Raw genomic sequence first — 14,731 nt, forward strand, 5'->3', positions numbered from 1 at the left:
AGACGTATTAACTTGTGGTAAGTAGATACAGCTCCTCCACCTGATTAGGACAGGTTAAGGCATTAATTTGGAAAGAATCAGGTGAACATTCAAAGTTAATCCATTTTAATTTCAGATTGTTTATTTCCAAACTAAAGCCCTGCTGTACTACCAATGGTCCTGGCGGAGCTTGATGAGGCCTAGCAGCAGCTCATCCACCAAACTAGGGTGCAAACCCTTCCTACTACCACCATTCTCATAATCTTTCAAGTTGAGGGGCCAGTGGGGAGGCCTGACAGCAACCATAAGGCACTTTGCATCAGCCTAGACTATGGAGGCGCCTGGGCCCAGTACAAAATGGATCTGGAATATGTACCGCTAAGATTCAGTGTCTAACACACCCTCCAGATTATGGACTCCACATGCTGGATTCTTGTGTGTGGACTGAAACAAGCAAAATATAACTACACAAAGATAACAGAATAAACAACACACAGAATCTGAGATAAGACAATACTGCAATGAAAGTGATGATGATGATGATAGATTAGATAGATATAGATAGATAGATGATAGATGATAGATAGATGATAGATAGATAGATAGATAGATAGATGATAATTAGATAGATAGATAGATAGATAGATAGATAGATAGATAGATAGAGATAGATAGATAGATAGATAGATAGATAGATAGATAGATAGATGATAGATAGATAGATGATAGATAGATAGATAGATAGATAGATAGATAGATAGATAGATAGATATAGATGATAGATGATAGATAGATAGATAGATAGATAGATAGATAGATAGATAGATAATAGATAGATGATAGATAGATGATAGATAGATAGATAGATAGATAGATAGATGATAGATATAGATGATAGAGATAGACAGATGATATAGATAGATGATAGGTGATAGGTGATAGATGATAGATGATAGATAGATGATAGATAGATAGATAGATAGATAGATGATAGATAGATAGATAGATAGATGATAGAGATAGATAGATATAGATAGATAGATAGATAGATAGATAGATGATAGATAGATGATGATGATGATAGATAGATAGATAGATAGATAGATAGATGATAGATAAATAATAGATGATGATAGATAGATATAGATAGATAGATAGATAGATAGATAGATAGATAGATAGATGATAGATAGATAGATAGATAGATGATAGATAGATAGAAGATATAGACAGATAGATGACAGATGACAGATAGATGACTGAAAGATGATAGATGATAGATAGATAGATGATTGATAGATAGATAGATAGATAGATAGATAGATAGATAGATAGATATAGATAATGATGATGATAGATAGATAGATGATAGATAGATATTAGATAGATAGATAGAGATGATAGATAGATAGATAGATAGATAGATAGATAGATAGATAGATAGATGATAGATAGATAGATAGATAGATGATAGATAGATAGATAGATAGATAGATAGATAGATAGATGATAGATAGATAGATAGATAGATAGATAGATAGATAGATAGATAGATGATAGATGATAGATAGATAGATGATAGACAGACAGACAGACAGATATAGATAATAGCCATTGAAAGGCTTAGGTATTAATCCAAATCCATGTCATGCTTAAGTGCTACAAAGGTGATCTGCGATACTCTTGAAGCCAATATTGCCATAGCAACCTCAAAAATAATTGGAATCTCCCCCCCCCCAAAAAAAGCAGCAGAGCTCAAGAAGACTGGATAGCTAAGATTGCAGAGGAGCAAGGGCTGTGAAATCACTTAGGCACATTTCCCCAAGGGTAAACGTAAACTTGAATTAGAGCCCTCATGCTGAGAGGATTGTTTTAAGATCTATCCAAATAGTCTGGCCAATCAACGTGCCATGATTAACGTATGCCAGTTTCGGAAGCAAAGCAGCTAGCAATCGATACATACATATTACAATACGCAAACTGATGGAATAAGCAGAAATGGACAGATTGACGGGGAGAATTAGGAACCAACGTGACCAGAGATTCTCCGAGGACTGGAAGAAATTTACAGAGTATATCAAAAATTTCTGTGATGAGCAAATAACGTTTGTTGGCTTTCAAGAAGCTCTGTGAAATTACTGTTAGAAATATTGTTTAAAAAATATGATGTGATTAAGAGTATTTGAGTACAATATAATATTGGGAAATGTGAGACGAGGATAAAAAATAAACAGAAAATTATCAGACAAGCTGAGGGAAGTTCTGGAAAAAAGGGTTTAAGTTAAAAATGGATGTATAATTTTGTAAAAAAGTTTTTTTTATGGGAAATCTAATAAAAAATATTTATTAAAAAAAAAAGGTACATACATATTACAGTATGACCATAAACCACCTACTGCATACAATAAAATGTCACAACTGATAACATCATTAAAGGCCATAAAACAGAATCAATCACATCTACTTAGAAACTTCACCCACTACTGCTTCCACTACAGAAAGACCTTCCTAAGTGGAAAGTTCCCTGAAGGTCAAGGAGGCTGAGTTTGCTGAAAGTACTTACCTGTTTCATAGGATGCAAGGTCCATGTCCACACAAACAAGGGAAAGAGTGCTAGGTAGTCCTGTGCAGGATACTCAGCAGGGCTGGTTCATTTATATAGCACCACCAGTGTTGCTGGCACTTTACAAGAGGACAGGTCTTTCCCCCCAGGGGCTTCCTTTCTAAATCTCAGTACAGATGAAATAACAGAGGAAAGTGGGGTGGATGGGGAATGGAGGCAGTGGGGGCAGCATACATGCTTATTCCATTCCACATACTATAACTTAGACTTGGTTACACGACGGAATGCGGAGGCTACAGAGGCTGCAAGCACAACTTACATTTGAAGCCCATGACTTCCGCCTGCAAATCCTGGGAACTGTAGTTTGTTATGGGCCTTTGTTTGCTTGTTTATTTCTTGCTTGCTTGCTTTTTAACATACTGTTTTATTGGACCCCATATTTCTAGGGTGAATTGGCACCCTGGAAAAGAGTGACCCAACCCCTAATCTGGTAAAGTTTACATGTCTAGGAGCATTTCCTTTCTTCTGACTTGAATTCCTCTTTCAGGGTGTGTTTATACAAACAAAAAGCCACATTATTTTAGCCCCATCCTTTTTTGAACTAAAACCCATGTGGCTTAAGATTCTTTTTACCACACTTTGTGGCTTAAGATTCTTTTTACCACACTTTGGAACAGTCCGCTATCCCTGAAGGTCTTCTTGCCTGATTGCTCTACATTCTGTTTCTACCCACCTCTGCTTATTCAGTTGCATAAACATAATACATTTTCTCTTCATAGAGTCAAAGAGGTTTCTGCTCCCAATGGTAGAAGATGAACAGGCTATTTTACAACTCAAAAGTCTTCCATTTTGTACTCTGCATGGATGCTTGAGCTGTCCTCGAGTGCTACTATAGCAAGCATCAACTAGTGATGATTTGTAGTCACTAGAACAGTGCTTTTCAACCAGCGTGCCTTGAATGATGGTCAGGGGTGCCACAGGCAACACTGGCCTCTGTCCCTCTTTCCTTCTCTTCCTCCTTTGATGCCCTCTCAAATCTCTGCCTCCCAAAGGCTTGCACAGCTGTTTGTTGCAGCAGCCCTGGCTACTAGCTCCCCAGGCGAATGGCACCTCTGGGTCTGGTCAGGGGGTGCTTCCCAGGCCCTTGTGGGGCAGTGGGAGGAGGTACCTCTCTTTGGGGCAGGGGAGCAACTCAGAGACCAGGGGCTGCAGCTGCCCAGAGGACTCCCAAGTGGAGAGGAGAGGAGAGGAAGCTGAGGGAACACTCCACAAGGAGGGTGTTCAAAAAGGGGTGAGGGGCTGCCAGCTCTGCAGGCAAGGGATGACATAATTAGGCTCCTGAGCCCCACAGGGGTGCATCAGAAAGAAGGTAGTTGGGCAAGGGAGCCGTTGACCCAAAAAGGTTGAAAACCTGTGCACTAGAAGCATTAGCTACAGTGTATTGAAAGCAGCAGCCCAAGAGGAGGAAATTCCTGCATTAAAAGGATGCATGTTTAAACAGAAGACTGCCTTGTCACTCAACCAGCCAACCATAGAATAGCCACCACATGTATAGATCATGCAGACACCCTCTGTTACTGTAGTACTAGAAGCTGCATTTGAAAAACTGAATAAAAACTTTGCATGGGTATAGACAGGGTCCATGTGGGGCTCAAGTACATAACCTTCAGTAGGGAGAAACAAGCAAAGAGTACCATCAACTAATGGGTTAATCTGGCTGCAGATAGATCCAATTCCCAGGCAAATAACCATTTCCTTGTACATCTCCATTCATTAAAGATAGATGCTGGAATCATTTTAGGTTTAGTAGACAATTAGCTAATATTTCATGAAAAGTACTTAGCTGTAATAGAGAACATTTCGAGATTCCATTAGTTGCTTTCTGTGAAGAAAGGTGTGTTATTTTTTGCTTTCCCAAGGTAACGTTATACTACACTGCCACTCCTAAAAATATACACATGCTGCTAGACAGAGTGCCATCATAAAATGCAGCATTAAAATACTGATGGATTACAAGTTCTGTTCTTGTAAATAGATCCTTGTTTTCTGGGGAGGGGGGTGCTTTCTGCCTCCCAAATTCCTTTTGGATAACATGGATTCAGATACCGTTCTTACTCAGGATCTAACCAGTTGATAATATATATTAAAATGCAGAGGGGGAACAATATCTACAGCAGGTCAAATTGGCTATTGGCCAGCTATGGTGGAGCATGGAGGCTGTCTTTTCCCGTAATGTAGTTCAGCTTGCTTGCTTGAATCTCCTGGATTCATGGGTCCTTTTGGACCCTGAAGAAGGCAGAACAGGGGTGGGGCAGAATGGGCAGAGTGGGCTTATGAACACTCCACCAATGTGCATGGGGGCCAAGAATGCAACCCCGCACAAAATGGTTGCCGCCTATACAGTGGAACAGCTAGTAGATATTGTACTATGTGCATTTTTGGTTGGTGTATAAAAGCAGATGGGGCTACCACAGAATTTAGGTGACAGTGCCAGTATGCCTAATAGAGCACAAAGATGTTACACCCACAACTGTCAAAATGGAGCTGATTCATCTATCAGTTTCTACATGGTGGTGCCACCATACAGTCACTTTGGAGGAGAGGCCTGGCATGATGAACCAGTCTTTTGGGATCATGACTCAGCCTGTATTCAGCTGCAGCAGCAGCATCCAAAACAGGAGGAGCCACATTGCAAAGTGAGCTGTTCCACTTGTACTGACCCCATGGTCTCCCCAATGAACTCATGGATTGCAATACAGAGAGATCTGAACATAAGAAGATTACGATGCATCATGTCAAAGGCCCATCTAGTCCAGCCTCCTGTTCTCACAGTGGACAACCAGAGACCCTTGGGAATCCCACAATCAGGACCTTGTGATTCTCAGCAACTGGTATTCGGAGGCAAACTGGCACAGTTTCTGTGGGGCTTATGGAGGCTGGATGTACAGAGCCAGCTCCTGCGGGCATGTCGTAAGGGGAAGATTATTGGATGTGATGCATACAAGTGTCAAGGATGTTGCCACCCATCGTGAGTTAACACATGCACCATCTCCACTTATCAACCTGCCAAGAGAAAGAGACGTGGGTTATTAACCTTGTCACATAGTGTCAGAGGCTAGCGTTCCATCATCACATCTGTGCAGAGATCTGGATGGTTTGAAGTAAATTGTAGGCAACCAATGAAGTCAACCATGGATAAATAAGTTTGGTTAAAGTTAAATTTAATCGATTAATAAACTGCTTTGTAAGAAAGCCCCAAATAACCAGCCAGCCAAAGCATAAACTCAGCAGAATATAAACAGTATATCCCCCAAGGATTCTAGAACAAGGGCTTCTACAGTATGTGCCTGTGTGGATGACCTCACCTTGGCACTTCCTGTACAGGGGCTGTCTGGATGCCTCATGACAGACAGAGATTTGGCCTTCTGTGTCTGCATAGCCCTGGGCAGTGATACAGTTGGGAACTCAGAGGGTGCTGGGGAGGGATGGATCTAGGAGAGCTAGTCAGTGAACAGTAGTACTGGGGTGTCAGTTACCCATCTCTTCTGTGCTCTGAGGTCACAGGTTGACCAAGCAGAAGACACACACACGTGTGTGTGTGTGTGAGAGAGAGAGAGAGGGGGGGGGGGAGAGATATTTGTGTGAGCTGAACAGCTAATTAGCACAACAACCATGGAAACTGTGCCCATGATCTGACCGTGAAAAGCAAATACTGCACACAGTCTGTTGAATACACAAGTATGCATGAATGCTCAGCAACTGAGTGTGCCTGATCCCACTTCCTACTTCCCTGTATTTGTATAATGTCTGAAAGGGATTGCAGTTGGGACTGTACATGTGGAGCATGATCCCAATCTCCAATCCACGTGTTCTCTGAATGTGTGAAAATATATTTGAGGTTGACTCACAATTGCATATGCAACCAAGCACCACTGACAAGAAGCACTGTGTCTGAATGAGCATCACATGATGGTACAAAAGTTCTGTCTGTAAGGACTGATCTGGAACAGCATATTCAGACATGTATGTCACTAAGATCTTGTGATGCTATAGTCAGTGCACGATGAACTCGCATGGTGCACTCCTAAGGATACCTATATGAGGCAGCAAGTCCCTTTGAACTCAGTAGGAGTTATTTCTGATTAAGCATGTATCATCTCAGGCTGCATGGGTTAGCCAATGTAGCTCACTCCAGATGTGGACTACATCTCCCACCACCACTGATCATTGACCATTTTGACTGGGCTGATGGGAGTTGTAATCTAAAACACCAGGAGGCCATTACAGTGGCTACCCCAGCTGTAAATGAAATACTGGTCTATACAAAGAGACCAAACGAGTCCTTTCACTGGCTAAAGGCGCTGCTTGAGTCCAAATGACTCCTTCAAATAGGACATAAATAGCACTTTGTGCAGGCCCATGCCACTGCCCCCTTGCCCAAATGTGAATGCCACCCTGTATGAAAAGAATTAGAGCTATTAAAGGAGAATGACTAAAGGAGACCTACATGCAGCCTTTTCACTGAATCTGGCATGGGGGATATTTGGGACAGAAGCCTGCAGGGGTCTTTCTCTGGATGAAGAGGAAAAGCTCTGGTGAGTCATTGCAAACCTTCCTCTCTTGCTCGGTGTGAACTCAGCAAACTGCATGGTGTTGACAGTGATGCAAAGAGAGAGTAGGGGGAAGGAGGGAGGGAAGTCCATCTGTGCTTAGGCAGAGAGAGAGGAGGAGGAGGATGGAGGGGGAGAGAGAGAGAGAGAGAAACCAAGTCTGAAAACACGTTTACAGCAAGTGAAAAGGGCGGGCTGTATCTCCTGAGCATGTGGCAGAAGACCCAGGGAACTGGGCTGGATCTGGTTTTGTTTGTGACCGTGCCACAAGGACACATGAGGTTCTCAGAACGACTGACAGCTCATCCCCACGCAGCCTTTTCATCTGGGGAGAAAGCAAACAAAACGGCAGGGCTATAAGTAGGCACAGATGGAATCAGTGCAGCTAAAAAAAGCACCAGCCGCTGAAGCGTCACATAAAGCTCAGCCCCCAAGGTTTGAAAGCATTCCATCATTATTTCTTCTCCTTCCCTCCCTCCTCCCCTTCTCAGTGTTATTTCAGAGCAAGCCGGTCTCACGAGGAGCCACATCTTCATCTGCAGCAAACCAGCAATGGCTGTAAAGGGGAGTGGGGGGGAAGCACACACGTGTGGATTTGCATCCACAGTAGAGTGGGTGCCTGCATCATCCTCACCGCTGGGGAGCTGGTTGGGCTGCTATAGCACAGAGCTGCAAGCTCTGGCAGTAATTGCCCAGGCAGGACTCAGCAGACACCACCACCCCCATTTAAGTGTTATGCATAAGACCAGCATGTGAGCAGGGACATGTAAAATAGTCCAGCCCTTAGTACTGTAAGAAGAACACCTGTATGTGGCTTAGGGTGCTCCGAGAAATAAATAAATAACAGGGCTCCTGGGCACCCACAGGAAAGCATATGTCTGTTTTTTCTCTGTAAGATTCTGCAAGGCAGGAGGAGTGGGGGGGGGGGGGAGTTGTCTGCTACATCAATGCCTTGCATGTGACTAGATCATTCAATCAGTCTCAGTATAGAAGGGCTGGTGCAATACAGTGGTACCTAGGGTTAAGTACTTAATTCATTCCGGAGGTCCGTACTTAACCTGAAACTGTTCTTAACCTGAAGCACCACTTTAGCTAATAGGGCCTATTGCTGCTGCCGTGCTGCCAGAGCACAATTTCTGTTCTTATCCTGAAGCAAAGTTCTTAACCCGAGGTACTATTTATGGGTTAGTGGAGGCTGTAACCTGAAGCATATGTAACCTGAAGTGTATGTAACCCGAAGTACCACTGTATCTACCCAGAAAGAAAGGGGCACTTTGAAACTATGGCGCTTTCAGATAGTGGCATCAAGTGTTTCCTTGGAAATGTGAAGCATGGAAATTCATCCTTTACATCCTGACAGAGATGTATTGGTAGTTTTCATCCTGTTTTGTGGGTGATCCTAGGTTTCCCTGGAAACTTATAAGGGTTTGTAAATGAGGAGATTAGAAATGGTATACAAACATCCTTAAAAAGCACTCTCCTCTGTTGTTGTCCACCTAAAATGTCCAGCTGCAAGGGAGTTCAGATGGGATCGAGGTGCATCAGCTTACAGATGGTGAACCATAATGGGCCTAAACAATACTGTGAAACAGGTGTACACCCTCAAACCCATCCCAGAATCCTCTGCAATGTGCAAGGGCTCCGTGGCTGGAGCATAGGGATTCCGTGGCAGTCTTTTGGGCTCCAGGAAGTTAAGCAGTCCGGTCACCATTTTCTAGAGGCGGAAACAACTTTTTTTTTTTTGTCTTTTACAATATTAACAGTCTGGCAATTCTGTTTGTAACACACATTGTGGCACCCAGTGATTAAGGCAGGAGACTGCTGGTGGATCAGCCAAAATCTCTGAGCTATCTCTGACTGCTGTCTGGTCTTCAATAGGTACCTATTTCTCTCAACAGCTCTAAATCAAATATTAATACAAGTTTGTACATACCTAAGTTTCCCATCAAAACAAATAATGCCTAATAGTAAAAAAAAAACACCACCTCTTTTTTTTTTTTTTTTTTTTGAGACCTGCATTTTGGTGAAGCTGTTAAGTCCCCAGATGAATCTACCACTGGCTTGATGGTAAATGTTGGGCAGGGGCTGGGGAAATGCCTAGGGAGGAAGAACTGATATTCCCTTTGGCAAATGACAGAGAAGCTCTTCCCTTTCACCGCCCATGGAAGTTCCTGCAGGAGAGGGTTTCCCAATGGATTCCTCTTGGCTGCTACACGGAAGAGGTTCTCCCACAATCTCAGGGCTTGTCTGTGCTTCTGCTTCTCTCATGCTTTCTTCTAGGCATGGGTCCGAGAGGTTTTTTGTTTATGCTGTCACTTCCCCTGGAAAAAGCCACTCTTTACTGCTGAATCACAACAAACATCAGTCAGGGAAATCAGTGGGGCAAATGAAAAACCTCTCTAAAAGCACAGGACAAGCAGAAGTGTGGACAAGCCCCCCGTGTCTTCAGTACCTTGGGACTACTCACCTGGTACAGAGATTTTATCCAAGGAACTAGGCCACAACATTACATTTGGTTCTAGAGTGATTCTGAGCAACCAGAATAGATTTTCTTTAAGAACCAGTGCAAGTTTCTTTGCCTTATCACTTGTAAAGCTAAAGGTACCCTTGACCGTTAGGTCCAGTCGCGGACAACTTTGGGGTTGTGAACACATCTCGCTCTATAGGCTGAGGGAGCTGGTGTTTGTCCGCAGACAGCTTCTGGGTCATGTGGCCAGCATGACTAAGCCGCTTCTGGCAAACCAGAGCAGCGCACAGAAACGCCGTTTAGCGGTACGTATTTATCTACTTGCACTTTGACATGTTTTCGAACTGCTAGGTGGGCAGGAGCTGGGACCGAACAACGGGAGCTCACCCCGTCACGGGGATTTGAACCGCCGACCTTTTGATCGGCAAGCCCTAGGCTCTGTGGTTTAGACAGTTATTTTGCAAGTTTCTGTGCAAGTTTCTTTGCTTTATCACTTGTAGGGATGTTTAAATCTGTCAGTTTAGGTTTCTCTCAGCTTCTCATTTTTCCATTCCAAAGGTTCAGTTTGTTACCTTTCTACAACCATCTGCAATTTTTAAAAAGTCATCACAAAAATTCATCAATATTTTCCTGTGTTTTTCTCTTAATATATACATTTTGTAGGCATTTTTGCCCAATATGCACCTTTTTGTATATGATGCATTTATTTGCGGGTGAAGGGTGGGAATCTACTGACCCACCCCTCACCTGAAACATCCATTCTTCCTCCTCCACATCCTGCTTACCTTCCACCTCCTCTAACTGCTCTGTCTCTCCCTCCTCCCCTGGCTCCTGCCTTGTGGGTAGTGTGACACCCCATAAATCACAGGTTCCCTCTCCCAGCTCACTCTCCTGGTCCCCTGCCTCTGCCACACACTGTTTTGGGCCCTGCCAGTCCCTGCCAGTACTGTGTAGTTGGGAGTAGATTGGGTTTCCTGTATTTTGAAGTGAACCGCAGCAAAATGCATTTTTGTTTTTCTTTTGAACAGTTCCTTTTTTCTGGATCCCTGTCCATGTCAGCCAAAAAACATCTGAATGACTGCTTGGTGGGATATAGAGCATTTCCCTCTTTCCTCTTCCTTCCACCCCCCCCCCATCCCAACTCATGATCCCATGAACTTTCATGCAATAAAATATGAGGGGGCTTGACACTGGGATTCTGGCAATAGGACCCAGACACTTTCCTCTCTGGACACCAGGGCAGTCATCAGGCAGAAGGCTCTATTGCCTTGCTCTTCTCTGCTCAGTATCACCATCCAGACGATGTCCACAGAGGAATACTACAACTCAACAGCAAATCAGGTTAGGAATCATTGGTGGAGGTGGGGGGGGGGTGACCTATGGTAGCTAAATGTTTTGTTGGTGGCTGAATTCCTTGTGTCTCTCTTTCAGGTGAAATGCAGTGTTGGAATAAACATCACAAGTGCTGTAGTGGCCTTAGCTGGCATCATTCTATACATAGCAGAGATAGCTGTATTTGCTGATTCACATTATCATGGGCTTTTGAGAATGATAAGTGAACAAGCAAAGAGGCGTAAGTAAGAAAACCATTAACTTTATAGGCAAGATCCAAGAAAGGGAACATGAGTAAATGGGAAAGAATCATGCTTCACTTCCTGTTTTCACAGCATATGTCCACATGACATTTCTACACTTTCATCACATCACAGAATAACAAGCAGCCCTTCAGTGGGTCATTGCTCAGACATTCCTCATCTTTGCACAAGGGATGCTGAGCAGGTTTGGCTAAGGTGTGGTCTTCCAGATGTCATTGGACTCCAGCTCCCACCAGCTCCAGTCAGCAAGTGATGGGAGTTGTCATCCAGCAAAATCCGGTGGACCAAATATTAGCCAAGCCAATATAGGGGAAAGATGGCAAAAATGTAAACGAAGGAGTCTAAAAGCAACATCTTTAGTAAGGGGTGGAGGAAAGAATCATGTACATAGCTGCTCACGTGCCATTTCAAGAACTTGCAGTAGAGAATGCCATTGTGCTTCTCCTCCACAGGCTATATTGGAACCCTTCCCTTTAATCCTGTTCCCTTTAATCTGCTTCTGACACAGTGGCATGGTGTGTGTCTTTGTCAATAGTTTTCTGTCAGTTGCTAGCCATTTGGGTTCTAAAAGGCCTTGAGGCAAATGCCATGGGAAGGATGATACATGAGAGTACTCTCACAGGTGTACCTTAGACTGCTCCATCCTTTAATTGATCTATTACACAAATGTAAAATGAATCAGCCAGAATGTGTTATATCCCAAAATAACAGCCTTCAAATATTTTTAGCTTTATTTGCGCATTCCAAGTACAACAGCCTATCAAATCTTTGTCAGATGTGTGTTTGGTGCTTTGCTTTGTGATTTTGCAAAGCACTCAAATACTAAGTCCCTGCCCAGGTTCTTACACATTAACAATTCTGTCTTACCATTTTATGTTTGAAGAGGTGTATATAATGTTCTATATCTCATGTGTACAGTAGACCCTTTAATCAAAAGAACCAAAATAGTCACCACTGCACTTCCCCCGACTTTTCCTAATGTGTGTTTTTTTTGTTAAGCAAGTGACCCAGATTGTGTTTAGCAGGGTACTTTCTAATGTTACAACTGAATGAATTTGTAGGAGGAACAAGTATACTATGCAAGGTTCTCTGCTGTGTGATATCTAGGTATTGGGCATGCCGTCTTTCTCCTCTTGTTCAGCATTCTGGAGTTCTCCACCACTGTTTTCTTAGCACATTTTGGGCGCATGGCAGCCTGCAATGACATGGTAAGCATCTGAGTATCTTGATCAGATTTTAAGAGGGTCATATTTTAAAAGCTAGTGAGAAAATGGCATTGGGAGTACATTTGTTTGAGACCGTAAAACAAGAGTGGTGACAATGAATAAAGCATTTCATACACTAAATTAATTTTGTGTGTATTTCAGTCTGTAACTGTATCGCCACAACCTGTTCTCAGAGATGGTGGGAGACCCGCTGAAGGTAACCCTGATCCTCCAGACTATGATGATGCATATGGAGATACATATCCGTCTGTCTATTCAAAAGCTAAGCAATGCGCCGAATAGAAACTTTTTGTGATATCTCACCAACCACCCAACAGTCTTATTATTTAGATCTGTTCTGAACTGGGTTTAGGCCTGACTATGGGGCTGTCTGCCTTGGTTTCCCTGCTATACGAGTGAGATGGGGGAGGGCAAGCTTGCTCCTGCTTCTTGATCTCCTGTTGGCTTTTGATACCATTGACCTCCCAGTCATCAGCTGGCCAGGAGATGGAGATTAACTTTGCTCTGAAGTTCCTCAGTTAGCTGAATAGCACAAGGGGAATCCCAGGGAGAAGCAAGTTTTAAGCTTTCCCTCAACCACCCAGGAAAGGTTTTGTTGTTGTTGTTGTTTTTACTACACATGGTTGTTTCCCAGTCAGCTGAGCAGCACAAGGGCGATCACAGGAAAGGGAAGGTTTTAAACCCCACCCCCATTTGCCCTAATGGACCAGCCTCCACTGCCATGTCCCCTGGAGAAAAGGCTCTCTCGGCCCCTTTATTTATAAACTGGATGATTTTTAGAGGTGGAGCTGTGCTTTATATTTTTGATTGTAGTTTATGTTATTATCCTTGTAATGTTGCTTTTGTATTTTCATCTGTTTTTGTATTATTTGTTCGTTTTATTCAGTGCTTGTTTGTATGATGAATAAGTATTTAAAAAGGGAGAGAGATGGAGCTGTGGCGGCCTCTGGTGGATAGGTTGGGCGACTCAGAAGAGCGGCAATATGCAAAGTCCTGCACCCGCCCGCATATTTTAGGGCCAGCTGTTGGTTAGCGGGATGGAGCCCTCGAACCTCGTGATATGTGAAGGGCTTCCCTTCCAGCCGGTCGGATATTCCTAGCAAAGCAGATAGTTCCAGACATCATGTTCTCTCCTTCAGTGTATCAATTTTGTAGCTACTAACGTAAGAGAAATTAGCAGGGATGGAGGACTGAAGCTCAGCCCTCCTGAAACTCTGAGGGAACCGCTGCCAGATAGCGCAGGCAGACTAAGGCTTCCCAAGCCGCGGCCTGCTTCATTCAGGAGTCCGCGCAGCGCCTGTGGAATTGTGATCGAAATTGACAGGAGGCAGCACATTAAGTACCTACATTGATTTTTAATTGCGTTTCGTGGCTTCTTGCGTTGCATTTCAGTTTGAATGGTGTGGGATTCGGCTTGTGAGAGGCAAAACAGAGATGAGAAAGAAAGAAAGAAAGAAAGAAAGAAAGAAAGAAAGAAAGAAAGAAAGAAAGCGATATACAATATTTAAAAGCATATACAATTGCTACAGCGGGCCAAAACAAACAAAACATTCCGTGTTCCACCAGATCCCTCAGCAATTTATAATTTACACGAAGCTAGATGACGCTTGTGTAAGGCAGCGCCGTGTGTCCCTAAGAGCGCCAAGCAACCTCTGGGGATTTGCGCGGCCTCAGGAAGAGAGTATAGGATTGCACCAAGAGTTGAAGGACAGGTAACCCCCGGGAATAAGGGTTGCCCAAGGGCAAAGGAGATGGGGCTCCCGCGCCCTCGGCAGGCGAGGGAATTGCAGCAGCTGCGACCGTGCGAGCGACACCGGAGGGAACTTCCGCTTCTGCAGTCAGTAAAGGCGAAGGAGGAGCGACCGTATTCCGCAGCAGGTGTCAGCCCGGCCCCACCAGCAATGAGCGCGATTTCCAAGCGAGACCCATCGCTTCCCACGCCACTTCGGGCTAAGCATCGCGTTGCAAGCTCAAAAACCGCTAGTTGCTGGCAGACACTGCGCAAAGTTTTCCTGCTCGCTCATATTTTAATGTCGTTCCCGGTGAAGAAAACAGTTACCCCAAGTCGGGCGACTTGACCGGGTTGGATCTGATTTTTGCAAACGGAAGCAGGCGAGCGCGTGGCTTTGTTGGCGCGTTGTTGCTTATCTGCGGGAGCATCTTCCGCCCTCCTTGCATTGTGGGCGCTGTAGTTCCGCCGTGCCTTGCCCCGCGCCGGGGCCTCGTCAGAACTACAGTCCCCAGGAGGCCCCGGTCCCTCCCCGCCTCGCCTCTCTCCACGTGCGAGAGGC

This window comes from Podarcis erhardii, assembly GCF_964252035.2.
Source record: "Podarcis erhardii genome assembly, chromosome: 1".
In the NCBI taxonomy this organism is placed as follows: Eukaryota; Metazoa; Chordata; class Lepidosauria; order Squamata; family Lacertidae; genus Podarcis; species Podarcis erhardii.